Source organism: Alexandromys fortis, unplaced genomic scaffold, assembly GCF_014885135.2.
Source record: "Alexandromys fortis isolate MF-2015 unplaced genomic scaffold, M_Fortis_MF-2015_v1.1 scaffold_0, whole genome shotgun sequence".
Classification (NCBI taxonomy): domain Eukaryota; kingdom Metazoa; phylum Chordata; class Mammalia; order Rodentia; family Cricetidae; genus Alexandromys; species Alexandromys fortis.
In genome coordinates, this window is record NW_026067949.1 from 37,904,289 (window position 1) to 37,929,720 (window position 25,432).

Consider the following 25,432-nt stretch of genomic DNA (forward strand, 5'->3'; position numbering starts at 1 on the left):
TATCACCATAGAACCTTCATCTGGAGATGGATGGAGATAGAGACAGAGACCCACACTGGAGCACTGGACTGAGCTCCCAATGTCCCAAGGAGGAGCAGAAGGAGGGAAAATTTGAGCAAAGAAGTCAGGACCACGAGGGGTGCACCCACCCATGGAGACAGTGGGGCTGATCTATTGTGAGCTCACCAAGGCCAGCTGGACTACGACTGAGAAATTGTATTCTTTAAATACACTAGTAGGCATATTTGTTGTACACTTTCTTGATTGATAGTTAATGCAACAATGCCTTCATATTGTACACAATCCATTCGATTGTATTGGATAGGTGCACCTGGGCTCCTTGTAAAACATGGGTGAACGTAAGTCATCAAGCAAAGCAGAGAGCAGTTTTCTTCCATAATTTTCCCTACAAACTCCTGCACTGAGTTTCTGCCTTGGCATCCATGGATAGTGAATATATAATATAAAATAAATCCTTATTTTTTTGTTTTGTTTTGGATTGTTTTCTCAGCAGCAGAAAACAAACTAGAGGAGTAATGAAACTAAAAATTAAATTTACTGTAAAACTCACATAGACACACAGATTGAAAAGCCAAGTCAAAACAATATTGAAAAAGTACGCATTTGAAAAAACTTATATCATCAAACATCAGTACTTAGCATAAGCTACATTAATTTGAAAAGCCTTTTTTTGTAAGCTAATTTTATTGTCTTAAAGCCTGTATATAAACCTGAATAATTCCCTAGGATTTAAACTGTAAACATTAATCACTTCCTATAATAGTATTGCCTCATATAACTTTAGAAATGATGTAGAAACTTATTATTCCATTTTCACAATTTCTCCATCCCCACATCTTTTCCAACCTTACTATCATATATATTCTCCTTTTCTGCAAGCTATAAATACCACAATGCATTTTAATAGTTCTTGTACTCATTAATTTTTAGACCAAATGGACTATTTCAAAATACCGTCTTCATTTTACCCATTTCTATACTCTTTCTTTCTATACACTCAGGTATTTATTTGGTAACATATCCCGCCACTGCAGAAGTTTAGCATTTATAATAGCACATGAAGATTACAAATGGATTCTCTTACATTTTGTTTCAAAATCATTATGTCATTTTCATTTTTGAAAGATATTTTTTGCTGAGAGTTATTCCTTTTTCATATTAAAGATTCTACTTCTTATCAATCATCTTCCTCTTACCCTTAGGCACAGTGTAGTTTTCTGTCACTCTCCAACACAAGATTTTTTTCAGTTAAGTTTGAGAAATTGGCGTAGCATCAATTCCTTTACTGAATGAGTGATTGTTGATTGTGCTGGCTGACATCATCAAAATGAGACATCACCAGACCTCAGCTCTATAACACTTCACAGACCAAGGTGTGTGTATGTGTGTGTGTGTTTGTGTGTGTGTGTGTGCATGTGTGCATACTCTCAAATTATTTAGTCTCACCTTCTAGTAATTATTGAAATGTAAAATTGAGAACATATCCTTTGCCCTTTGAATAGTCATCAGTTGTCTCTGTCATGATTTTCTTCTGTCCTGCTGCAGGTCATCCTGGGCTCAAGTTTTCTTTCCTCAAAGGATTTTAGATTGCAAGATACTTGGATATTCTTTGAAAGCATCCCTCAAATTGTTTTGGTGGCTCTTTCTTCACAGATGTGAAGTTGTGTTATTTCTGCTGTGCTATACGCTAGCAGGAAGAGTCTCTGAATCAGTATGTTCCTTCTTATGAGCAAAAGAAGAATTGCCAGTAGGTCCTTCTGGATGCTTCATCCCCCGATTAGCTTGTGTACATTACGTTCTCATCTATGTTTTCTTGTATCCATAGCTCACCAATTTTTAGTATGTTGATAATTTTATGCTTGCTCAAACACAATTTTGGCATTTGTCTCCCATTTTATATTTCATATAAAAACTTTTTTTTAAATATTCGTTAGGCATTTGTCTGGATTCTGTTACCCTCTGTTAATTTGTATGTACTCAATGCACACTGTGAATATTTGAAATGTATTTTATTAACCAATATTTGAAACATGATTTAGTAATATATGACTGAAGGATTACAGATACATTTTACTAAATAGCGAAATATTATTTTACTGATCTTGGTTGAATCAAGGAGTCAAATGCTTGGCTAAGCATTTGTGAGACTGATATATCATATTTGCCTTCTATTTCCTCTCTCAAAATCTTCTTGCATATGTTTCCTTGCTCTCTTAAAAATTCATGGTTTCTTTTTCTTTAATTGTGATTGTATATATATATATATGTATTTATATTCAGATATATGCTAAACATTTTTTCTTGATAGTAATCTACATTTTATTTCTAAATGTTAAACTAAATTATTTACAAATACTTATTGTTATATAAAGAAATACTAATTTTTTGTTTCTTATTAACTTGTGCTTGTTATTAACTCCAGAATATAAGAATACATCCTGTTCACCAAAATGCAAACTGATAAATGACCTTTGACCATTATTTAATTATAATTACATAACAATTCTTTTATTCATATCCATTTAATCTAAAGAATAAAGGTCTGTAAGAAGGAAAAGTTGCTTAACATTTCCTTTGAGTCAAATTTTATATGCAAATTAAATGATCAAACTGAATAACATATATCAAAAAATAGTCAACCAGAAGAAAGGGGATATGTTTGAGCTTTCTGGAATATATGATATTACCCAGTGAGACAGAGTTCCACAGAAAAGCAAAGTTTTTGTCCCTTTGAGATAGAAAGAAAATTATATTTCAAGTTAAGCTGAGAGAAGAGAAGTCGTTATTCATACCTCTTTGTCAAACACTCGATAGGCTTTCAATACCATAATTGATGGTGATGATGATATGACAATCTCATGTGTTCCTCCCCTCAGTCCTTGACATTACAGCTTTTATTATGCTGCCTACATGGAACAAAGTAAACTACAGCGTCAGTCAATATAAACTGAACTTTCAAGAGGGAAAAAAGATGTCAGATTTCAAAACAATAATTCTTCCTTTCTTTTGGATTCCTCCTTTATTCAGAACCACTTTCAGTGACAGCTTTTCTCTTTATTATTTCTTCGCAGAAATCACCCCTGATTGCAATGAGTTCCATCTCCAATTTCTGTGACAGCAACTGAGAATTATGGCACAAGCATTTACCCTCTTGTTCACATCAAACTCTTTCTTCTGTTTTTGGAATTATTCAGAAGACAAGAACTCTGAGCAATGCAGGCTTAAGGGACAAAGGCAATTTCCAGTGATGTCAATGGTACTGACCTCTTGTTCTTGAAAGGAAGGCGTGACCCTTTACATTCTAGGGCCATGTGCAATACTGTCTTGAGAGAGAACAAGGCAAGGACTCAGAGATGGAAGGAATTTCAAAACTCCTATACATATTGAGATTTTATTCCACTGTGATTACATCATGTTCCAGGCAGGCAAACATATACAAAATTCTAATAAATTATAAAGCATGCATCTCTTTAATTGCTAAAATTCATAGTTTCTATTCCCTAATGAAAAAGAGTCTATTAGTTATATTAATATTTCATTTTAGTACAATTCAACACTGTTTGATATTGTTCTGTAAAAAAAAATATTACAATTTTTAGTTTGATAGAAATAACTGAAGTTTAGGAAAGAAATGACTATGCATCTCTGCTCCCAAGGCTTCATTTGGCCTCAGATGGACATATAACAGAACTGGGACTGGCTTTTACAATGACTGTATTACTGTCCAAGTATTTGTCAGAGATCTCTCATAGGAAACCTGAACAATAAAACAGAGACCTCAAAACATGATTTCTGTCCTGTGAATTTGCCCATATGGGATTTTTAAATAAAAAAGGAATGAAAAGTCAAAATAAGCAATTTTCTTTCAAATTTGAGCTTTCCAGCAAAATAATATTCTATATCTTTTGTGTTATCCAGGTTTTATCAATGATGATTCTTAGGTTTAATAGAAGATAACAATGATACAACTAATATCTGTACATTAAAATCTACTGATTCATGATGACAGTCTTATGGCATTTATATTTTGATATATATTTTGATATTGGCACATAGATAAATATGTGGTACTTATAAATATCCTGTGATATTTATATTATGTATATAAGAAGTCAAATTATATATCTCCACTTTATAGGAAAATGGCAGTTGTTAGCAACCAGAGACTCTAAACTGTCTGTATAATTATCTTATGATTCAGGGTATTATGACATAGGCATTTCAATACTTTTAAATAATAAGTTACTTTTTTTGTTTTTCAAGACAGGGTATCTCTGTAGCTTTGGAGGCTGTCCTGGAAATAACTCTTGTCTCTGCCTCCTGAGTACTGGGATTAAAGGCGTGCACCACCACCACCGTCCATAAATAATAATTTCTACAACTTATGTTATAAGTTGAAAAGACATATCTTTTATTGGTTTCTGACAGAAAATATTTTCAGAATTTCAAAATAAAAATTGCTCGTTAATGAAAGAACATAATTTATTTGTATTCATAATATGAAAACGAGATCTAATCTCACAGATAGAGTTAGTGATGATCCTCCTAGAAAAGAGTTAAAATATATTGAGTTTTATCTTCTTACATTATGAGAGAATAATAATTGTGTTATTTTCTGAAGTAAAAAAATTAAATGTTCAGAAATTTAAAACTGGAAAGCAATATTCTAGCCCCAGATAAAAACATGGGGAAATAGGGAAAAGAGAATATTTCAATAATCTAATACTGTTATCATCTATATTTACTAAGGTTCTTAAAATTGTCAGGGATAAAACAATTGAAAAAAAATATTTTTTTCAAAGGAGTGGGCTTGTCGGATATAAATTTTTGGGATATTAAAAACATTGAGTACAGTGATGTTATATCCTTCAACAATTCAAAGATCTCTGTCTGACATAGAACTGAGAGTCACTTGTGGAGATTCTAAACAATGCAAATTCTTATATTCTTCCCTTTCAATGTCACCAATGACCATATTTACACCAAGCAGTTTTTGTACCTAGACATAAACAAGTATTTTTTAATCTAAAAATTTAGATCAATAACATTCAATTTCAACATACCTTGAAGAATAAAACTTTCTAGAAGTATCAAAATAAAGATAATGCTATAAATACAAAAATGTGAATAAAAAGAACATATGTTATCATTAAGTGCCTACATATATTATTTGGAAAATCCCAAAGTACTCAAATTTGGCTACCGCATGAGACATATCTGTAAGCTTCTCACAGTGAGAAGCCTGGGCCAGATAGGGACCAGAATAGATTGAGGCTTTCATAACAATTCTACACAGTTCCTGCTAATTCAAGTCATTCAACTATTGTTACTTGAATTCTGTCAATTGCTCTATTAGCCATTTGTGAGGAATGGTTTGGCTCAAAGGGTGGAGTTGTATTGAACAGTACATCAAATAATCCTGCTATTCTCCCGAGACTGAATCATTGTTTCAGTTTTTATAGGGTCCCATGATGATTCCATCACACACACACACAGACAGCAGGAAGTAATTCTAAGAACACAATGCACACTTTCCCAATAGGAGGGGGTAGAGGTGTTTTGGTCTTCCTCAGGATTATGCATAATTGTCATCTTAAAGGGGGTTTGCTATAAGTTGTTATAGGGCAAGGGGATGAATAGAGGGGCTAGATATGATAGGATAAAGTATAGACTATTAAAACTGTTTGCAAACTAAGAAAGCAATTATCAGTTTTAAATAATTTACATCAGTATGGATTTTTGTACATTGATACAAATTTAAAGTTACTTTTGCTATGTGGTATATCTGTAAGAAGACACTGCTTCTTTGTCCTGGCTGCCAAGAACCAAAATAACTGCACAGAAACTACATTGACTAAAACACTGCTTGGCCCATTAGCTCTAGCTTCTTATTGGATAACTATTCACTGCTGGAGAGTGTGTAAACTAGATAACTGCTATGGATCTCGGTGTCATGTTTCCTCAGAAGCTAGAAATAGATCTCCTATATGATCCAACTTTAGCTCTCTTGGGAACATACCTAAAAGATGCTGTATTTTCACAGAGGTATTTGCCCTTCCATTTTTATTGCTGCTCTGCTCACAAGAGCTAGGAAATGGAAACAGCCTCAATGTCCATCAACTGAAGAATAGATAATGAGAGTGTGCTATTTTTTCATAACATATACTTTACAGTATATATTTGTTTTCTGAGTTTCTGTCCTGCCCAGTTCCCTCAGTCGTTAAGTCCCAAAGAAGTCACACAGAGGTCTACATTAATCATAAAGTAATTGGCCCATTAGCTCAGGCTTCTTAATAACTCCTAAAACATATTAGCCTATTATTAGCCATTATTCTTATCTGTGTTATCCATGTGGCTCAGTACCTTTTTCAGTGGGCAGGTCATATCTTGCTTCTTCTGTGTCATTGTCCTCTTCCTAGAATTATCTTGTTCTCATTGACCCACCTCTACTTCCAGGCTGATTGTCCCGCCTATACTTCCTGCCTGGCTACTGGCCAATCAGCGATTATTTAAAATATAATTGACAGAATACAGACTATGATCCTACACCATGGGGGAAGCTCAGCTGGGGAACCTGCATGGAACCAAACTAGGGCCTCTGAATGTAGGTGACAGATATGTGGCTTGATCTGATTGGAGGATACCTGGCAGTCAGAACGTGATTTAACTGGAGGTGAATAAACTGGCTTTTTGGAGGCCATTCTCTGTGGTGGAATGCCTTATTTAGCCTTTAGATGTGGAGAGAGGGGCTTCATCCTGACTTAACTTGATGTGTCAGACTTTGTTGACTGCCCAATGAGGCCTTACATCCTCTGAGGAGTGGATGGGAAGTAGGATTGGGGGAGGAGGTGGGGTACTGGAAAAGGGGAAGGAGGGGGAAATGGGGTTGGTATATAAACTGAAAAAGATTTTAAATAAATAAAAAGAGTAGTTTTGTAAGACAAACTGAACCTGATTGAGGAAAAATGAAACAAAAGGTGAAAATAAACCAAAACTCATTGCTGGATGGTTAGGGAGGTGAGGGTGGATGTGGGACAAGTTGGGGGATGAATGTGATCAATTACAGTATATGAAATTTTCTAAGAACTGACCTACAAAACCATGAAGAATTGCTTGAAATAGTTTTATCAGAAACAAAGTACATTTGAAGTTTATTTAACTGAGAATCCAGGTTATTAGAAGTATCTCTGATCAATCACCAGTGTTTCATGGCTACACTGAATTTACTCTCTGACACCCATCCATAACGAGATGGCACTGGTTCTTCCTGTGGACACAGTTCACAGATCACAAGATGTTTGTAAAGGAGAATTATAGGTAGTACCAATTCATGAGTTGCTAAAAGATAAAAGTATGGACATAAGGAAGAGACCCATGACAGACCTGCCCACTGACAGTGCAAACGCTATCCTCCATCCTCATATTATGGTGAAGAGCCATACATTTGAAATGTAATACTGCATGCTAGTTCAGCAAAATGCTTTTAATTCTATATTAAACAGTTATATAAAAATTGTTAAAATTTTTTGGGTTAATGGAGCCCTTTTGGTTTTGATTTTTAATCTTTCTTTGTTTTTCTATTTCAATTTGTTTTGATTTATTTTGTGTTTATTTTCATAAGCTTTCCCTTTACATAAAAGATACTGGTACATCTTTCTCTGCCTTTCAAAGGCAGCTTTATAGAGAAGCTTTTCAAGGGATCCAGTTTCTCAAACAGGTAATTTTAATAACCCAATTAGATTGTCTGAGTGCTTCACCATTACAATGATAGACAATATATAAACATCCAGGCTGTCACCTGAACACTCAGCATAGCCAAATTTGCATTTGAATAGTTGCCAGAATGTATTTTTTTGCTTTTGAATCCACAGTACCATGCATTCTTCTAGTCTTTTGTAAAAGAAAAATCTGCAGCAAAATTGTAGAAAGCGTTGTTAATTCATTTTTTAATGAATAACACCCTTTGGCATTCTCTTTGATAGTCATGGTTTGCTGGAATGAACAGTGTATACTTCTCTTTTTTTGGAGTGCTGCAGTCCTTTTCAAGTTTGAATATGCCTTGGGGGTAAAATAGAGGGTTATCCATTTGTACACAGGAGGAAAAGTACTTAGATGAATGCCAAAATAGAGGTATTGGGGTGCATAACAAATTTGCTTAGTAGAGATTAAGGGCTAAAGAGATTGTCCATAGAATAATATTTTAATAGCTTGTCAAGACAAAGGTGTTGCCCTTTCATATAATCATATAGTATGAATAAATAATTTAGGTAATGTTTTAGATAATGGAAATACTAATTTCTAAATTATGCTTTTTTCCTTTTAAAAATTTTCCATAGCCAATTTTAACATGCTTTAATAATTACATGTTTAATCAATATAAAGGACTAGTTATTGTGAAATAAAAACCGCACAAACAAAACAAATTCCAATAAATGATGATAGTCAAGCATAAAATCTCTAACTTAACTATTTCTGTCAGAGGAATCAAACAAGTGTCTAGCTATGATTAAGGGGATTGACGTCATAGTAGGAGACACTTAGTAAGTGAAATCATAACAAAATGGAGACCAATTTTGCATGCAGGGACATCTGAACTATTTTTCAAAGTAAGAATTGTTTGAATCGAGAATGCATTGCTGATTTGTGGCAGGTGGAAAGGGAAGGCAGTGGGGGAACAATAAAGGCAAAAATAATGATTTGGTAAATTCTGGGGAACAGAGAAGGAAGGCTAAGAAGGAGGCTTAGATGAGGGAAGAGAGATGGCAGTAGTTATGTCTGGAAAATATATGTCACTCAGAGGATTTATCTCCTTAAATTTGTCCTGGTAGAATTGCCCATATCTTCTGAAATACATAATAGGGAATCTGTGAACTTTTGACAAGTGACCTTCTGTGATGTTTCCTCTTTTCTATAATAGTGTTAGTCTGATGTTAAAAATTGATATCAATATAAACAAAAAGACGAGAATTACACAAAAGTGATAAGGTTCATAAGAGGATACACAAAATTTCTGTTTCCTTAAATGTTCAGTTTATGAAAAATGCAAGTTGTGAAATAAGTTTGCAAAGTTAATGTGGGAGTGATTTCTTTCTAATCTGTTGATATCATTTAAAGAAACTGCCTAGGCCAATTTGATAGGGCCACCCTTAGGTGGGTGGAGTAAACAGAACAGAATGCTGGGAGAAAGAAGCTGAGTCAGGCAGTTGCCATGATTCTCACACCTGACACAGCCGCAGGTTAAGATCTTCCCTGGTAAACTACCTCCTGGGCTACACAGATTATTAGAAATAGGTTAAATCAATATGTAAGAGCTAGCCAATAAGAGGCTAAAACTAATGGGCCACACAGTGTTTAAAAGAATACAGTTTCCGTGTGATTATTTCAGGTATAAAGCTAGCCATGCAGGCGGCCGGGTGCCAGAATTGTAGCTTGCTGCTCCTACTACAACACAAAGTTACACATTGAATGTATTTTCTTTATCTTTCCTGTTTCCTTTTTTGTTTTTTTCTTTTTCATTCTTTTTTAAAATTAGGAGTGTCTATTTAGGATGAGATAGCAACTTATTGATCCTTATATTTCATTTTGATTTTAAAGGTTCATGTATATGCTACTTAAATGATAAAGCCACTGTTAAAAATATTGATTTATGATTGAGTGTCTTTTTGGTATACACCCAGTGTTCAATCATATCACAAATACATGCATTTCTATGAACATTGAAGCATTATTTGTAATAGCTAGAACCTGGAAACAGTCTAGATGCCCCAGAACCAAAGAATGAATAAAGAAAATGTGGTACATTTACACAATGAACTACTACACAGCAGTAAAAAATAATGACATCTCAAAATTTGCAGGCAAGTGGATGAATCTAGAAAAAAAAAAAAAACTTGTAGAGTGAGGTAACCCAGATCAAGAAAAACAAATATAATATGTATTCACTCAAGAGTGGCTTTTAATCATAGCAAAGAAAAACCAGCCTACAGGCCACAACCCCAGAGAAACTTCTGCCCTCCCAAGCAGCATTGGGTTTCCATGTGCACACAGCTACACCTGACTTTTTACATGGATAATTGAGCCCTGAACTCAGGTCCTTATGCTTGTTCAATGATAGCTCTTTCCAGTGAGCCAAGGTTACATCCTTTGGGTGTAATTATTTAAAACTGTTATTGTGGTTTTGTTTTATAACCACAGTAAGACAGCCCTTGAGCCTAACAAAGTAATCAGTCACATTGCCTCACCTTCTTATTCCCTACTAAGGTCTCTTCAGATTCTCTGATTCAATGTACTAAGATCTCAGATCTGCTGAGTCTTTAAAGGTTTCAGTTTGCAAACTGTTCTTTTAAAATCTAGAATTTGAAAATTTGTTATATTACTGTTTTGTTCTTAATCACCAATGTCTATTTGTCCAGAGGGCTCTATTTTTGCTATGATAATTTGTAGTAAACCTCTCTGACCTCAAAATGAAAAATGAAGGAATTTATTTAAATTTCCTAAATAAGTTGAAAAAATTGTTTTTTTCAATGCATCATTGTCTAAGCATAGAATTGGTTCATATTATGAAAATATATTTAATAGAAGGAACAGTTTTTTGAAAATTATATATTTACATAAGTAGTTCAAGATATAAATGAATATGTGTATACAAAAGAATGAAATTAGAAAGGCTCAACTTACCAAGAATGTATTATGACACTATGGGCCAAAGAAGTCTTTGTTAGTGCACAAGTGTGCTTGCGTTTGTGTGTGTGTATGTGTGTGTGTGTGTGTGAGAGAGAGAGAGAGAGAGCCATTTTCAAGTCTATTTCACACCAACTTGTCACTATGCTCTACAAAACAGAAGAATGAAATTGTAGGCTACATTTTCTAAATTCTTTTGCCAGCAGATATGATTGCTAGGTTAAATCAATAGAAAGCAACAGTAAGAGATTACAGGTTAGAAATAAAAAGGCAACCAGATCATTCTTCTTCATTTCTCTGACAGCTCACACTTTACACAAAAGTCCCAGGCAGGACTACACAGACCGACCCCAGCAGTTTCAGGACTACTTCCTTTTTGTGCAGGTGCCAGTGTTGTTACTTCAGTGTTCACTAACACATTTGCAATCACAGTGACTGCTACCTGGTGCTAATATATTGTCTCCAATTTGGATTCTTGCTTCTACTATCAGTGTGAAGCTGAGTTACCAACACTGTCTGAGTGTGTGATGTGGTATCTACAAAAAAAAATAAAAAACAAATTGGACCAAGGGCACATCGGTGGTGATAGAAATGGAGGATGTAATTTATGAAAGACAAAAGGTGCTCCCAAGTGTATAAGTGGGTGAGGGAGCTGTGAAAAAGACAGAAAGCCTTTCTGTCACCTAAGTTCATATTCTTCATAGGTCATTTATACAGTGCCAGCCTTCTCCTAGGTATATTACAGACTCTTCTCCAGGGAGAGATTATCAGGCTTTTAACTAGTTTTTGTTCCTCCATATATATTGAAGCTTATTTTTGCAAGCCCTTTCTTTCCTGACAGAGTTTCATTAACATCCTGACAAGTTTCTTTTGTTTTTAGCTGTTGATATTCATATCTAGGTAGAAGTTGGTTATCCAAGCAGCTTAAATTTTTCCCACAGATATTCTGTTCAATCACTTAAATGAATTGTTATTATTAAACAAGCATGCAAATGAACTCTTTAGCAAAGGACAAACAAAAATCCATACTTTTTTATTTTTTTTTGCTCTTTTTTCCTATTCTTCCTTTTATCTGTTTGTTTTCTCTTCTTATTTTCAAGAATCTTGTTTGGAAACAGTCGATTTTCAAAAATGTATCAGGAAACACTAGTTTTTTAAAATTATTAATATTGTTATAGTTATTATTATTATTATCATTATTATTTTGCATCCTGACCACAGTTTCCCTGCCCTCTCCTCCCAGTCCCTCTTTCTCAACTCTCTTCTGCTTCCCACCAATCCACCCCTCTTCAGGTTCTGTTTGGGAGGGCATCCCATGGATATCAACCAAACACACTATATCAAGTTGCAGTAAGACTAGAGTTCTCCTCTTGTATTGTGGTTGTACAAAGCAACCCAATATGAAAAATAGGATTCCAAAGGCTGACTAAAAAGTTAAAGACAGCCCCTGTTTCCACTGTTAGGAGTCCTAGAGAAAGATCAAACTATATAATTGTAATATATACAGCGGGCCTGGGTCAGTTCCATGAAGAATGCACCTAGGTTATTATTTCAGTATCTGTGAGCCCATATGAGCCCAGGCTAGTTGATTCTGTGACTTTTCTTGTAGTTCCCTTGACCCCTCTGTCTCTACAGTCTTTCCAACCCCTATACCTTAGGATTCCCTGAGTTCCACTTATTGTTTGGTTGTGGGTCTTTGTATTTAAGGAAGCATTAGATTTGATTAATTCTTTTTTAACCGCTAAATTGTAAAAGATTACATAGTTATTTTCAACACTTAATTCCTTTAATTCTAATGAGAAAAGTAGAGAACAAATAACCAAAAAGAAGCGAGTACATGCAGTAGGGATCAATCCTGGTACCACTGCCAGTGGCCCCTCAGTCTGCCCCAGCCATGCAACTGTCTACTACATTCAGAGGGACTAGTTTGGTTCTATACTGGTTTCTTCCCAGTCCTGCTGGAGTTGGTGAGCTCCCATTAGCTCAGAAAGACTGTTTCAGTGAGTGAACGAAATTTTTAACCTTTTTAATTTTGATTTCAAAAAATACCTTATAGTAACAAGTTTACTTAAAAGCAATATTGAACCTGAGAAAATTTTTCTTAAAAATTTAAATAGGCACTTATAAACACTTACAGAGTACATCATGGTAGCATGGATCTTATACACAGTGGACAATGATGAAATTAGAATAATTCATCTCAAATATGCATTATTTATTACATTGGAAACAGTCATAACTTTAAAGGAAAAATTTTAAAACAACTTACTACTAGAACATCAACTTTCCAAACGAGTGTTCACTTTCTACTTATGGTTAATTAAATATTTAATAAGTGTGTTCCTGATATTGACATAGACATGAATAACTGATAAAATAAATTTCAGAGTTATTGCAAAAGACTCTCAAATTTACTTCCTCAGAGGCATAGGCATTTTTGTATTTGTATGGAAACAGTTTGAAGAAATAAATGTCATTAAGTTCAGTGACAGTGTAATCTGCAAGAGAGATTTCATTAAAGTAAAATATTTGCAGTGTATTTGGTTCCCAAGATTTCCTTCTAACTTAAACAATCTAGGTGGAATCTTGAATATATACCAAAACCAATCAATAGAACTTATAACTGCAGAAGGAGTAAAATTATGTGGATGAAATGATATCTTTCAAATATGACAGTAACTAAAATGAAACTGCTTCATGCTATAGTAATGGAAGTTATTGTTCAGAGTTCCTAGCTTGCTTGTGGAAGCAATGAGAAAAGCTGCTTCTGCCGAAGGAGATATCCTTTTATATACAAGTGTGAGTAGGAGGCTTCTCTCCGGAGCAGAAACAAAGCTGGACTCTACCAAAGCCTTCTACCCATGCATACAATGACAGCTTATATGGACTCACTAACATTTTAAAACTGTACTGGGTATAATTTGTATTTAATCAATTAATTTAATTTTCACATGCTATGAATAAAATCCAATACCATACATATTCTAGGCAACTACTCTACAAATGATAGCTGCATACCCAGTCCTTGGTGTTTTGAGAAAGAATTTCACTATATAGTGTGAGCTGGCTTGAATATGCTATGACCTCAGGCTGGTCTCAAATTCATAATCCTTCTGTTTCATTTTCCCTCAAGTTATAATTATAGTTAAGTACCATTACGATCATTTTACACATATACTTACTTAATACTAATAAAAACTTTAAAAAAATAGTTAAGCAAATTGAATCATGTTTTATTAAAATGTCTTGAGTTCAACAATCTGCAGAGTACAAGGGTTATAATTTAAACTTAGCGTGTCTATATCAGCTAAAGTTGTTTAGATAACTACTACTCTGAAATGTATTTATGTTTCATTTCCTCTATAGGACATGAAGAGTTACTCGTGGATTTAGTGGGACAGGTTTCCCACGTGTATGTGTGGAATTGGAAGAAAATGACCTTAATAATAACTGAAGAAAACAGAAGATATCTGATGAGTGATATCAAAAAAAAGTAGTATTACCCAAAGGTTCTTTAATTTTGTGTTAAGAAAAATAACCTCTTTTGTAGAAGATTGCAACAATTTTTCTGGAGGACATTAATTTTATGGACTTTAGGCAAATACAGAAATACTTTCATATGTATATAAAGCCACACTAGATACATATGACCCAAGCCCAATGTTTAGGTTATATGTCACTGTGGTAGACTGCATAAATGTCTATAATTATGTTTATGTATAATTAAGCAATAGTTTCTATTAGAACATTTGGAGCAAGGCACTATTTTCACCTGTTGATAAGACAAGTATAAAAAAGCATGATTGAATCCAGTGGTGTTGGGTACACAATGGTAAAGGGGAGAGGAATAGTATTTTGAAAGTGGTAGCTGTGATAACGAAGGACTTGAGAGAGTTCAATCAGAGACAGACAGAGACACACAGACAGATATCTCATATTAGTAACTTAATTGTATACCTAAGGGCTCTTGAACAGAAAGAAATAACACTTAAAAGTAGTAGACAATGAGAAATAATTAAACTCAAGGCTGCAATCAATAAACTAGGAACAAGCAACAAACAAGAAACAGCAAACCTTCAAAAATACCACTGAGTTCATTTTGTGGTGGCCATCTACTGCTGGGCCGCGAGGCAGATCTTAAGAATAGTTTTTACACCGAGAGAGAATCCTTTGGAAAAAACTAATTTTTTTTTAAATTTGTGAACGGTTCTCAGGTGGAGGTAGTTTTGGGTTAAGGTGTGGGTTTATGTCTACTTCCACTGTCAGAACGGGGACCAAATCAGGTCCAGACTGGCGTTGGCCTTGTACATGCTGACAGTCTCTGGGAGTTCATATACAAATTTATTGACTACACTAAGTAATCTAATTCTTCCATTTTGTCTTCCATCCATGATTTTATTTTTGTATTTTTTTTTGTATTTTTCATCTTTATTTGTGGTTTTATGATTTTATACAAGATTTAACTTTGGTAAGGCTTTCCACTAAGGATTTTTTTTTTTTTTTTTTTTTGGCTCCTGAGTTTTCATCACAAGGATTTTCCCCAGCTTTTTTGCCCAGCAGTTCTATCTACCACTATTTTTAGTAAATACATATTTTTAAGTAGTGAATGGTCTTATTTCATTTGTCACTTCATTTTGGCTTTCATGTAGTATGTTTTGTCTTTATTTCCTTCTGTGAACACACTGATAATTATTCTTTTGAATTATTCGCCTGCTAGTCCCTTGAAGTTATTTTTACTTGCTTCCATTATTATGGGATGAATGATCCATGGAGGAGACCTGTTATCTTGACTTTTCATATTCTGTTTCCAAGCCAGGACTTGCACATCTGAAGTTACTTTGTTGGTTGACATTTTCTTTTTTTGAGTTTTTATTTTTTTTAAAATTCAGGCTCCCTGCTCTTCTTTCTGTGGCAGAGTATCCAGTGTTCATTGCAGGATGATCGAAAGGTCAAATCAGAACTATATTCCCCAATAGTTTAAATTCTACACTAGGGTGCCAGGTGCTTCTCACTATTCAGAAATGTTAGCTAGCATCCTTGATGTTTAAACTTATCCTGCTTAAAAATGGATTAAATGAACGTCATAAGTTCCCTATAGCTCTGGTGTTATTGTTTATAAAATTCCCATTCTTTACTGCAACCCGATGATAAGATCTATAGAGGTATTCAATAAAATAAGACAAGAATTTCAAGATTTGGTTTTTAAAAATAAATCTTAAAATTATATTCATTAAAATTGCAAATATAAAAATTTCATTATTGACCCATTTATTTATTTCCCATATTTATTCTGAAAAATGGGAGTCTGAACCCAAGGTAAATGTTTGTCTCTGCCCTCCAAAACCTGTGTTTTATTCAAGTGGATAAGGATTATAGGTAAATATACTTGCTTTAAATCAGTAACAGGGAGTGGAAGTGGGCATGATCACAGAATTTGTGGGTAAATTGTAAGTGAAGTGATTATGGAGCTAAAATGATTAAAACTTACAATAAATGTATTTAGAAAGAAATGGAAATTTACATTAACTTGATCTTCCAGATCCTAGTTAAGTGATTTATGACTTTCTCATCATTCATATAATAACATCTTCAATAACTCTATCATCATCTATCAGTCTAGGAAAGCATTATCAATGCCATCAGTTACCCTGCTTACTCTGTCCTTGGTGGTTTGAACAAGAAGTGTCCTCTTAGGCTCAGGCATTGAGCCTAATTGGTCCCAAGTTGATGGAGCTGTTAGGGAGTTGGTCGAGCCTTGCTGAAGGAAGCATATCACTGGCGTATGCTTTCAGAGTGGAGCCTTGCTCCACTTCCAGGTTACTAGTTATGTTTCCTGTTTTAGGTTAAGTTAAGACCCCTGTGCTTCCTTCTCCTGCCACTTTGCCTACCACCATGTCTCCTGGTTGCCACTTTGACTCCTCCTACCTCATGTTTTCTTCTTAACTCTCTATAATCATAGACAATTAAATTATTTCTTCATTAATTGTTGATAATAGTGTTTTATTATAAAAAAAACAGAAAATTAACTAATATACCTCCTTATGTGTACATTTTATTAATATATTTTGGGCTATTCCAAAAGATGCTTTGTATCTTTTCCTTTTTCATAAAATACCTTAGAATGTACTAATTTATCAACCATTTAAGGACAGTATAAACTGTGGTGATATTTTGTTTGTACCGTAACCATTAAAGCTTGCCTGAAGATCAGAGTGTGAAGCTAGCCACCAGTTAGCCATAGAAGCCAGGCAGTAATGACACACTCTTTTAATCCCAACACTTAGAAGACAGAGACAGACAGAGCTCTGAGATTTAATCAGTCTAAAAGACCAAACTAAGCCCTCTGAATGTAGATGACAGTATATGACTGGGGCAGACTGTGGGGCCACTGGCAGTGAGACCAGGATTTATCTCTACTGCTTGTTCTGGCTTTTTAGAACCCATTCTCTCTGGATGGATACCGCGTTCAGCCTAGATATCGTGGGGAGGGCCTTGGTCTTTCCTCAAAACAGTGTGCTAGACTTTGTTGGCTCCCTATGGGAAGCCTTAGCTTTTCTTAGGAGCGAATGGAGGGGGGGGGGGGGGGGGGGGGGGAGGGAAAGCAGGAGGAGAGGAGGGAGTGGGAAATAGATTTGGCATGTAAAATGAGAAAAGAAAAGTTTTTCTTAAAAAATAAAATAAAATAAAAAGAGAGAAACAGAGTCAAACAGTGGTGGGTGAAACCTTTAATCCCAGAACTAGGGAGTTGGAGATTGGAAGTGAATATGGCTGGGAGGAGAGAAGAATATATTCAGGAGGAGGCAAAATTTAGAATTCAGTCTGAGGTTTCATAGAGATAGCACTCAGTCTGAGGATTCCTGGTGACAGATCTTGCCCATTTGATCTGAGGTATCAGTAGATGTAAGGTCTCTCTAGTGACTGACTCCTTTGCTTCTCTGATTTTTCAGCATTTACCCCAGCATCTGACTCTGGTTTTTTATAATTAAGACCAATTAGAATTAGCACTACAATAAACTGTCCATTTGTAAACACCCACCTTCAAATGGTTCTATTATGCTCTCTGCCTTCTAAGTCAAGGTTATATCCTACTGTTCTACTTCTTTACTTTTGTTATTGATTAACGTTAAGCATGGTGTATATACATATGTATATCTACTGTATATCTATATAATATGTATATTAGATACCTAGACACGATACACACAGTCTTCTTCATCTTTAATCTGTCCATATTTTCCTAGATACCCCTCTCTTTTAAGCCTCCTATATCACCTTTTCATCTCTCAAGTTGATAGCATTTTTTCAATGCTTTTTATGCTACACACACATATGTATTTTTAGGTTATATTTACCTACTTAGGAATATCTATATATACAAATTATATATTGTACATTATATGTATGTGTCAATTATTAATTAAAAATAAGGTCATGAATTTGAAAAAAGAAAAGAAGGGTATGCAAGAAAGTGTTCATGGTGGAAAGAAAAGGGGAAATGATGTTATTATATTATAATATCAAACATATAAAGTAATTAAAAGGAATTAGTCACAGCAAGAGAACTTTAAAGCTACTTTTTGCTTTTTATACTCTCTAATATATTTTTATATTCTTTAATATAGAATATACACACAACAAATATTTCCTTACATTTTATGTATCTTTTAATTGCAAGTAATGCATTCTTATAGGAAAATATTTTGAGAACTTACAAGTAAATGCACTTGGTAGGGTGAGCAAGTGTTGTATGGATATTTAATTCAAATATAATTAATTTCAATTTAATTTACTTCTTTTCTGTTTCTTTTATTTCATAAACTCATTTGGATACATTTTCCAATTTCCTCTAGAAAAAAATTTATGGTTTCTCCTTTGGTATCTCAGAGGCAAGAAATATTTTGACATGGTAAAACAGAGAATAAATCCATATCTCATTGTATACACTTTAAATTTATCATAGAAGAAGAGGAGGAGGAGGAGGAAGATGAAGAGGAATAGGGGCAGGAGGAAGAAAAAGAAGGAGGAGCAGGAAAAGGAATAAACAGATTTTTTTTTCCATCTTACTGATTATCAAGTACATGCTGGAATTTGATTAGGAACTGGAATTTCTTCCTTTAGCCTTTCAATCCTTTCACCTCTTTGACTTAGCTTTCAAAACACACAAATAAAGAATAATTCAGAGAATCGAAAAGCTCTTCCATGAATGGCATGTTTCATATTCCGGAGCTTACTCTGTACTATGTCATGGCTAAGTTTGAAGCAAAATTCTAAGGGCATAATTTTTTGGTTCTTTCAAGGCTCCCTGCTGAAATCCCTCATTTGTAACTATCTAGAGGCTGCTGCTGGTTTCAGTAGTTCAATCCATACAGAAACTCTCCACTGAACTTTAAAAAAATGACCCTCAGGCTGACAATTGCTTTGAACAGTTGCATGCTGACACTGGCTTTGGAATTTCATAGCAACTGTCAGGGATCTACAGCAGACAGTTCCAATTAAACAATAAATTATACATAAGAAAGACATTAAAATAATTTCCCAGTGCCAAATGGCCTATGGAGACATAGAAACTATTAAATATCCGGAACATAGTTTCAAAATATTTTTAGATATATAAAAACATGTGTAAATACACATTTATAGTATCAGCTTAATTGTTCCTATGTATTACAGATATACAGTTAAATATATGTAGATGTATAGGTATATAGTATATATGTAATATATGTATATATTTAACATTTATATATATATAACATTTTAATAGAAAGACATTTTTAGTAATATTACCTGTTATTTGGAAAGCCTTTAGTGACCTGCCTACCTAGAAAGTATGCAGATACAGGGCTTAGATTCTAGAAGTTTAAATTTTAATATATTGTTTTTCTTTCTATATGCCAATGCCATCATCTGAGTACTATCATGTATTTCCAACAAGAAATCAAGCGTAGCCTTGGCAACTTTTGTATCGTCGTATATTGCTTTTCATACCCATGATCTTGAATCCTGCAGTCCAGCCACTGTCCATGTCTGAAGTCCCCATTCTCTTCCCTTCTTGCTCACAAGGCTGCATGTAGCTAATGGTATATCTCAACCACAGATTCTCCATATCCACCCTTTCATCACTACTTACAATATTTTATGGAAATTTATAATGTTCTTCCCTCAAATTATATATCACTTCTTAGATACCATCGAATATTAAAAGTTAGGTTTATTTATCTTTCATTGGAACATTTTGTATTTATATTGAGTGATTTTTGAAAATACTGTGTTGCATTTGAAACCACTCTGTTTCCACTGATTAATTTTTGCCCTTGGTTAAATGAAATGTGATGAAATATGCAAGTTTCCTTTATTTATGTATCCATTCAGGCACGTGCTCAAATTGCTGTACTTTCAGGTTTTCAGATGCTGCTGTATGATAAAAGCAGACTGTCCAGCATCTATGAAAGGCTTCTCTCAATGTTACTTTACTGCATTACGAAGATTAAATATTGGTCATTTTATTGTCACCTTCACAGAGTCTAACACCATCATCTAGTAGGACGGAGCCTCAGTTAAGCAAGTGCCTCCATCATATGGCTTGATGGCAAGCATGTGGGGAATTTTCTGGCTTTATAGTTGATTAGGAGGTATAGTCTACTGCGAGTATTGTCACTCCTGGCCATGTAGGTAGTCCCGGGTTGTATAAGAAAGCAAACCATGTAATCCCTGAAGAATGAGCCAATAAGCAGTATTCCTTCACGGTCCCTTCTTCAATTTCTGCCGTGTGAATTCTTTCCTTGAGTTCCTCCTCATCTGACTTCATTCCATGATGAACTGACTATACATTGTAAGCTTAAAATTACCCCTCCTTCCTGAGGTATTTTGGGTCACAATATTTATCACAGTGATAGAAATGAAATAAGGGGTAAGCAGAATTAGAAACAAAGATAATTCTCTTTTTTATTTAATTTATCATTAATATTAATAATATTATTATTATTGGTGTTTTAGACAGGGCTTCTCTGTGTAACAGCCCTAGCTATCCTGGAACTAGCTTTTGTAGATCAGGCTGGCCTCGAACTCACAGAGATCTTCCTGCCTCTGCCTTCTGAGTGCTGGGGTTAAAGGTGTGTGCTACCACCACCCCACTTAAGAAGTAAGATAATTTAAAATGAAATTAACAAAAGATGGAATGTAAATTGGAGTTACCCTGAAGCCTATAGAATCATGATGCTAATACTGTCTAGTTTTGAAAGACTCTATTTCTAAAGTGTATCAGTATTGCCATCCTTATTAATTGATTCATAATTTCTGACATTAGAGTTCTTTGTCCAGAAATTGGGAGATGGATATGTATGTAAGACTGCTGGGTATACAAGCATGAAGGCCTGAACTCAAGTACACATGTAAAAAACCTGAGTTTGTAATTGGTGATGATGCTTGTCACCAGCCTAACTAAAGGTCATTGAGAGACCTAGTAACAAGTGCAAAGGTAAACGGTGGCAGAGCAAGATGCCAATATTATGCTGTGGTCTCTGCATAAGTGTATGGGTGTGTGTGTGTACTTCTCCACACAGGTATGCACATAGTACGTGCATGCATACATGCACACACACACAGACACACAAGCACACACAGACACATACACATAGATTCTTTATTCTTATTAGGTAGTCAAAATGAAAGAGAAAAAGGTTTTGTTGAATAAAGAATCTGTATTTTTTTAACTTTTTTTGACTCTGGGGAAGTTAAAAATAACTTTTGCAATGTTTACTTCTTTAAAAATTAAGCAATTTATTATACCCAACTAAAATAAGTTGCATGAAACTAAAGTGAAGTAGCAGCTATCAGGGAGTAATATGCTCAAATTCAACTGATCTAGATGAAGTTTCCATCATCTAAACTCTCCCTCCTACTTCTGCCATTAAAGACTCAGCTGTTTATATACAGTGCAAAAATTCATGGGGGGAAGAGTCTGAAGATATTTTCATAATCCCTAAATATGAAGGACTCCTTTAGTTTTCCTTTGTTTACTGTCCTTCCAGTTTTAAAGAAAAAATCAGAAAGCTTTCACTTACAATAACCAATTTTTTATATGTTGGTTTAAATATGGTATATGATTGATGATCCAATTGCTAGGAAGCACAAAAGGGGATAATGTTAGTTGTTGGCCATATGTCAGGTTTCACTGGACTACTTTCACTTTTACAATGATTGACAACCCAAATGGATTTAGATTAAAACTTCAATTTAAATGACTGGAGATTTAACACGAAACTCCTATTCTCAACTAGAAAATAAAGCAAAGCAATATTTGAAGTAAAATCTGGAATTAAATTAAGAAATGGGAGGGGCAGATGATCAATTGCAGAGCATGAAGACTGCTTGGAAGAAAAGACACAAATAATTGTCATCTGATCGATATAAGAAACAAATTGAAGTTTTAGAAATTCTATCTCATAAGTGTGCAACATTGTGGAAAAACAGAGAAATTAATATAAATATTAAAATTAGTTCTTTACTATTTCAAAACCTTTTTCAGATTAAAATATTGATAATATTGAAGAAAAATAAAAAATGAAAATATATTTTATAGTTTTGTATATAACATGAAAAAATTTATAGGCACTAAATAATATAGAGTATACACCAATCAATGTACAGTCTTAGTTTAGTAGATGGTTATTTAATTGGGGCCACTTCTAAATTTTAGTAAATTTATAAGTAATACAACTATGAACTAATAAATTCTTTGTAAATAGTTCCTTTAAAAATTGTGATCTCAATTGTAAATGAGGGAGAAACTTTTGTAGTTTGATTTTTGTATTCAGATTGAGTATGTATATTAAGATGGGGGAACAAAACACATTTTTAGATTCAATGATATAAATATTAGAAAAAAGCTATTTTCTCTGAAGTGTAAAGGGCCTAGGAAGTATAATGGTCATGAAAGGAAAAACATCAACATCCTTTCTTTTGGCTTTCAGAGCAGGGAGGTGGACCAAACACAAGTCTGAAGGCAGAGATGAAGCACAGCCTTTGCTTGTAAAATTCCATTTTCTTGGAATAGAAACCATTGGAGCTCAAGAGTGGTCTAGATGCTTCAGTGGGGACTATAATTAGTTTCCAACAGAAAGGGATGCAAGACTTTGAAAAACACTAGGGATCTCAAACTTAGGTGGGGTATTGCTACTAAATCTTTTGGTATAAGACTATTAAAATACTCTTATGATGACCTAAGCAGGATTGAATGAATTTTTCAATGGGTATGTTACTATTGTGTGAATAAATCCATTGAAATGTGGAATTTTCAATAAAAAGGTGTTGTATAGAACAATTATTTTAAAATTGAAAAGTGATTCCAAGACTTAATATTAATCAACATTAATTAAAGCAGCATAGCACTTGTGAATAAATAGATAAAAATTTTGAGAAAGAGGACAGCATGCACAAAATGACCTTGAAAATATATTCACCTGACTAACTATAAAGGGGAAATATCATCTGGGGGAATTAATATATATATATATATATCTTATTATGTCATATCATATTATAAATGTATCATTGCAGTGCAGGCTGTTACAATGTAGTCAGTCAGCTGACTCAATATAGGAAAAATATCATCTGGCAAGATTATAATATAAATACATCATTGCCAACATCCTTTACCTTCTCCAAACATACCCTTCATGATATTTTTCAGATGTATACCCTCTATATTTCACTAATTTTTGCTGCTACCATATATGTATATATAATATCTTTTAAAAGAAATAATAGCCTATTAATCAAGTGGCACTGGAGCTTTGGATATCAAAAACTTGGCCAACAAACAGGAAAATATATGCACACAAAACATTTTAGCTAATTTAAAAACTTACTCTAATGGATCATAAACAAAAATGTGAAAGGGAAATAAAAAAGTTTGTGGAAAAGGGCTATTTGAAAACATGTTTAATATGGGTTTCAGCCTAGGTTGCTGAAACAAGACCTAAAGGATGACTCATAAATACATACAAGTAGACTTTCTTACTCTGTCCACTGAGAAGCTATGCATTCTGTAGCAACTAGTATAATTACTGGTGTGTCAATTCACACTTTTAACTTTATCACCTGGGAGGCAGAGAGAGGTGAATTTCCATGAGTTTGAAGGCAGCCTGATCTGATCTACATCTCAAGTCCAGGTTAGGTAGTGCAACATAGTGAGATCACATATTCTCTTTCTATCAAAAAAGGCACTTTCTTGAATTGATTCTAAAACAGCATCAAAAGAACCGTAATTATATTTTGATATCTTAGTAAGCTCTAATGCTCAAAAATAATGGAATGTTGAAGCAATGAAACTGCAAGAAACAGATGAATGATATGGAAATAGGGATAAACTGGCCTTCCACCTCATCTTTCTATGGATGAAGCAATTTGATAACCTACTTCCTTCTCAATCTCTTTACCTGGAATCCTCCGAATCCCAAATGTCTCTTGACTGTATTATGAAATATCACCAATATATGCACCTCAATGAGAACACCTACCTCATCTTTTTTTTTTTTTTTTTTTTTTTTACTGGATATTGATAGAGGTGCTCCAATGTGCACGGATCCTTGAACCATTTATGTTGTGAAATAAACAAGTAGGCAGGTGAGATTTCAGGTTATTTCATCATTTCAGGGCATTTTATCAATATTTCCACACCCGCTCAAACATGTAATTAGAGAAGACATGGCTTTTTTAGCATTAGATTTTTTTTTCCTGCTTGGTTGCTTTTGTGGAGTGGGTAGATGGCTACATACAAGGCTCCTTCGAAGTTGTCAGGTGACTTCAGTAAAGACTACCAGATTAGGAATACATTAGCAGTAAGGAGTCACACATCACTCTGAATCATTACTTGTCTCACTCATCGATTTAAAATATTCTGTATGTTAGTTTTGAGGCCCTAACCCCATTAGGGCTATCCCAATCTGAACTATAATGCTAAACCAGGAGAGCATTTAGAGTTGCTTCAGCTCTCCTAGGTGAAAGATGTTTCATTATTTATTCAAGTTTACCCCATGCTCTATAATGACGTATAGTTTGAATCAAATGTATTATCAATGAAAAACATAATGCTGATTTCCTCAGTTACTCCTCAAAGTATAAATATGGCTATTCAAAACTCAGTCTATCTCTGGTGTGGAAAGATTTTGTTTACCTGTATATATTAACTTTTGTTTGTTTGAAACCAGTCAATTCTCATTTTATTTTAGTCAATTTATTTATTATTTTACATCTGTAGACAGCTTACTCCCAGGTAATATCCTAAGATAACCCACTACTGGAGATGAAATAGCAATGAAATGACCACAACGGCTAACGCTAATTCCAAAGACTTTACCTCCACTACAGGACTACAGAGGCATTCAAGGAGGTCTGTATCTTGAGAGCTCTCTCCCCATTCTAATGAATCTATGTGTGTGCTAGTTTATTAGCCACTACCTGGAAGCCATTTTCTGTCTTTTTAGGGTAGTACTTTGCACTCCAGAAGACTTGTGCCTCCTGGAATTTGCTAGAATGAAATCTTAAATAATCTGAGGGAACTTGTTCCTTTTTCTTCATTTTATTTTCTTATTTTGTTTAGAAGTAATAATGAAATAACTTTCTAGAGAAATTAAAATAAAATTCCATTCTTAGAGAAAGAAAGTAGCTTAAAAACCAGCAAACAAATTTGAAAACTATGAAGTAGATACATGAACCCACTGATAGCGTT